This window comes from Spermophilus citellus, assembly GCF_964194105.1.
Source record: "Spermophilus citellus genome assembly, chromosome: 2".
In the NCBI taxonomy this organism is placed as follows: domain Eukaryota; kingdom Metazoa; phylum Chordata; class Mammalia; order Rodentia; family Sciuridae; genus Spermophilus; species Spermophilus citellus.
The window spans coordinates 239,225,085-239,229,644 of record NC_138183.1 but is presented as its reverse complement, the minus strand read 5'-3'; the positions used below and the strand labels follow the sequence as shown (position 1 = coordinate 239,229,644).

General features: G+C 41.8%; 1 pseudogene across 1 annotated transcript; it reads left to right on the top strand.

Moving 5' to 3' along the window:
* The first annotated feature begins 2,272 nt into the window (after window positions 1-2,272).
* On the top strand, window positions 2,273-3,010 carry LOC308641811 (leucine-rich repeat-containing protein 59-like; annotated as a pseudogene). The gene has a single exon. The product of its transcript is annotated as a leucine-rich repeat-containing protein 59-like (transcript).
* Window positions 3,011-4,560: the final 1,550 nt, after the last annotated feature.

Below are 4,560 nucleotides of genomic sequence, written 5' to 3'. Positions count from 1 at the left end.
AGAATGTATGAAATTCTTCAAAGGAAAACCCTAGTTCAACCAATGAAATAATATTACTAGTGCTCAGAGAAAACTTTGAGGTCTTAAGTTTTTACATTATCTAAAACGTAAAGAAGAAATGAAGAAGTCTTTCAACTAAAAATGTTAGGAAAAAAGCATAAAATTAAACTAAATTAAAATAGGTAGGAGTACAAAATGAAGATAAAAATAATTTCTTCCATTAGAAAACACTTAGAGCTATCATATTTGTGCTAGTTTTCTTTTTTTCCAATACCATTACAAAACCCTGAGCTAATTCAACTTAATAACAGACCAGTTTATTTTGGTCACCATTTTAGATGTTTCAGTCCATAACCAACTGGCCTCTTTGCTTTGAGCCATTGGTGAAGCAGCACATCATGTTGGGGAACAAGTTGCTAAGTAAATTTTGTAGAGAAATAAAAAGGAAACACAGAGACAAGAGGCAAAGGCAGAAAGAAAAACAACTGCTCATCTAAGTGACCTTGTTAATTTATAACAATAGGTTACTGCTAAGAGCCACAGCCAAGTAATATGATGCATGGCACTTTGGGTTGTAAGGTGATGCCAGCTAGCCACTGAGATGATATGATTATGTTAAGATTTGCATTCATATGGATATTGGACTCCTGCTGTTCACCTCGCCTGCTACAGGACTCCTGGAGAGTTCCCATTGGTTGGGGAAGTACAGTAGGAGGGAATTCCGGGGCAGGAAATTCTTCTGGGGTTCCGGTAGAACACCACCGCGTGGGTGGACCGGCTTCTTCCCGAATGTGTACCGGGTATTGGCGGCATTTTCAAAAATAAAGTTTTGTTCCTGCTTGAGTGGCTCGTGATTCTGTGCCCAGCCAGACTGCGGCAGGTTACATTAGATTATTCATGCCATAACTACATTATTGTTTATTGTATCATTAAGGATGCTCATTCTGCAGTTACATTCTACAGTTACAATATGCTGCATTAGAAGTTTAGTATAGCCCTCAAGAAAGTCCATTGTTTAAAGTTATTGTTAGGCAGGCAGATCCAGGAGCACCAGAACTTGGTGAAACACTGTAGTTATCAAGAAGCAAGTTCATGTATTCACAGGAGCCATGTGCCTGAGATCAAGGTCAAGGCTGATAAGACTGTAGTACAGAGCCTCCTCAGAGGGCATTGCTACAGCAGCTATTCATTTTGTACCTTTGCACAGAAACTTTTCCAGTTGCTAGGCATCGCATACTTTTGTACAGAAACTTTCCCAGCCACCAAGCATGCCACAGTCATGAAGTCATCAGACCCCAATCCAGAACACAGAATCCTTATAGCTCCCCTTTTTTGTTTTATATGGCCTTTTGGATGAATAACACTTGTTTTTTCTTTAATATTGGCAGAGGTTAAAAAATAAGGTAGGCATCGATGAGAATAAGCACAAAGTAACAATCCTAATATTACTAAACATCCACCTATGAAAAATCATTTGATTCAAGTAAAATTGGGTAACCATGAAGTTAGCCAATATAATAAATCTAAACTTCCATCATCTCGTTGGACCTTTTTAATGGTATTTTTAAGGTGATTCTAACTCTTTTGAAGTAGAATTACTGTCAACACTTAAATTAAAGCAACACATATTATTAAGCTCCTGTTATCTTTTATGATTTAATAATAACAAATAATCAATTGCAGCCTGATTGTCAAGAATAGCTTGACAATATTGATTTTGCTCTTCGTTAAGCATATTGATTGCCAAAGAGGTATGATTAATATTTTTTACCATAGCACAGGCCAATTTCATAGTTATTTTGTAATCCCTGACAGCTAGTCCAAGGATACCTACCTACTAAGGGAAATGTCAAAGTCTCAAATTCTGCCTTTACTGAATCATTTCAGTTTTCATCAAAGGAAGTAGATATTTTATGGATATGTTGTGCAGATGGTGACCTACCAAATTCTGTGGAGATGGTAGAAACACAGCTAGTCTGCTAAGACAACAGTGGGTTCTATGAGACATACTAGTGGGTAGATAATTAAAAGTATTTGCTCCACAAGAAAACTATCCTGGTGGTAAGATAATATAACCATTTCCATATATAATTTCCATACATACAATTAAATGAAGTTCACTCCAAAGAAATACATTTATGTATACAGCCTTGAAATTCAGCACAAGTGTCAGTTGCACTTATAGTAACAGTGGGAGTAAGTAACATCATAACACTAGAAGAATTAACATACTAAGGACTTCCCCAACTATAAGAATCTGTCCTGACATAAAATGAGTGTTCTACCATGCGATTTCTGTGGCCTCACACACGTGATGAAGCTGGACCTCATTAAGAATAAGCTTTAGTCAATGCCAGCTGAGTTTGGCCTTCTGGTCCACCTCCAGCACCTGAATCTCCTCAACAACAGACTGGTCACCCTGCCTGTCAGCTTTGCACAGCTCAAGAAACTGGAGTGGCTGGACCTAAAGGACAACACCTTGGACACTGTCTTGGCCAAAGTGGCTAGTGATTGTTTCGATGAGAAACTGTGTAAGCAGTGTGCAAACAAGGTGCTACAGTACATAAAGGCTGTGCAGGTGGATCAGGAGCCAGAGTGGTCGAGGTGGCTGGAAGTGGAAGGAGAGGCAGAGAAGAGGTGGGAGGCCAAACAGCCAGCTCTGGAAGCTCAGGAGCAGGAACTTCAGAAGCTGGACAAGGCAGAAGAGAAGGAGTATCAGTGAAAAGAATGTGATGCCCTCAAAGATTCCAAGTGGAGCAGGAGAACAAACTCAAGAAGGAAGCAAATCAGGCCCCCGAATCTAAGTGTGACTCCCATCCCCTCAAGCCACCTATGGGAACACCCTGGGCCCTGGGCTATGTTGAAGCTGCTGCCTATGTTATTGCTGTGTGTGGCCAGGGAGCTGATTGTATGCTGGGTGACAGCACTACAGCAACAACCCAAAGCTGTGCAGGATTTGGGCCACCAGGATATCCTCCAGTGGGTCTTTCAGACTGAGTCCCTGCAGTGAGTTTGCCCTCAGCACCTCCTGCCTCTCGGCCTTGGAGCTCAAGTTCCTGTGGAATTGGCTTCTGCTGCACACAGCCTTTATAGTGTCAGACCTACGTATCATCATCAAATGGCTGCCAGTTGGTTCGTGAGACCTCCCCTTTGTAGGACTTCTTCTTGTTCCTTGGTCAGGCTTCCCTGGTGGAATGAGAAGAAATGGGAGGTGGAGAGGAACAGTTACCTGCATGCCTAAAGGAATAGGCTTGGGGGTAGGGAGATAGCAAACCGCCTTTTCTAGTTATAGTACTAAGCTGGGTAAAGACAAGTCTCCTTTCTATTAAATGGTCGGCTGTCAGACATTTATATTTTTGTATGTCACACACCCTTTCGTTCATTCCTCCCTGGGTAGTCCAGGCAGATCCAGAGGAAGGGTATTCCTGGGAAATTAGGAGACCACCACACTCAGCATATCAAGTCAAAACTAGGGAAGGGGTTACCTAAATCCTAAAGGAACTTTAAAACATTTCAAGCATTTTAGTGATCATACAAAATTTCTGGCTGTGAGAGGAACTTCACAACCATCACTCCAATATAACACTTGTAAGCAGAGAAACTGAGGCCTTTCATAACTCACCCAAAGTCTTTCAGATAGTCTTTTTTTTTTCTTGACATCATTTGACCTCTCTTGTAACATTCGGAGAGAACAGAACTCACACCAGAATTATGTCTCAGCCAAAGTATAGAAATTTACACAGTAGACAGATTCATGACTCACAAATAGAGATCTCATGCCATCAGGGTCTTGAGAAGCTCCTGTGGAGTCCTGCCCCAACTTAAATAGCTTCCACAAAATGGCAGCAGGCCCAGCTCCTTGTTGCAGGTTCAAAGCATTAACTCTCCCTGATTGCCAGGAACAGAGAAGGTGGACCTCTGCAAAGCTGCATTGTCTGTGAGAGCTCCATTAGCACTAAGAGTGACTAAAACCTCAAAGGCAACCTGCACTCTCAGCTTCATTGACACTGAGGTTCAGAATTCTTTGCTTCCAGACCAATAACAGAAAGGAGGGAATGAATGGAAACTCTAGGAAATAAAGTGAAACAAGTAGTAACATGGAGGTGAAAAGTGGTGCATAAAACTAAAGACTAGCACAAATGAGGGCAGCAAAGTCCATTCTCTTGGCTGCTAGATTAAGCATTTTCTTGACCCTGCCTCATCTTTTCACCACAGCTGGATGAAGGGATGAGAAGGACCATGTCTCGGTGCTCATTCACTGAAACTTCCATTTGCAAGCTCCTTGCCTCTCCCCAGAGAGAGCAAGAACCTGTCATAGTTTAGAGAGAGAGGAGGGTCCAGCTTTTTAGCCCTGGTGGCCCTTTTGGGTAGTTCTGCCACTCATGACTGCCCTAATACTGGAAGAAAGGACTTTGCTCTCTCCTCCCCTAAGGATAGCTGTGCAGATCCACACCCTCCTCAGAACCTCTACAAATTCCTTAGTCTTCCTCCAAGCTTCAGAGCCATCAGTCTAAATGCTTTATTGAAACTAAACACATGCATTACAATGAGATTGTGAAA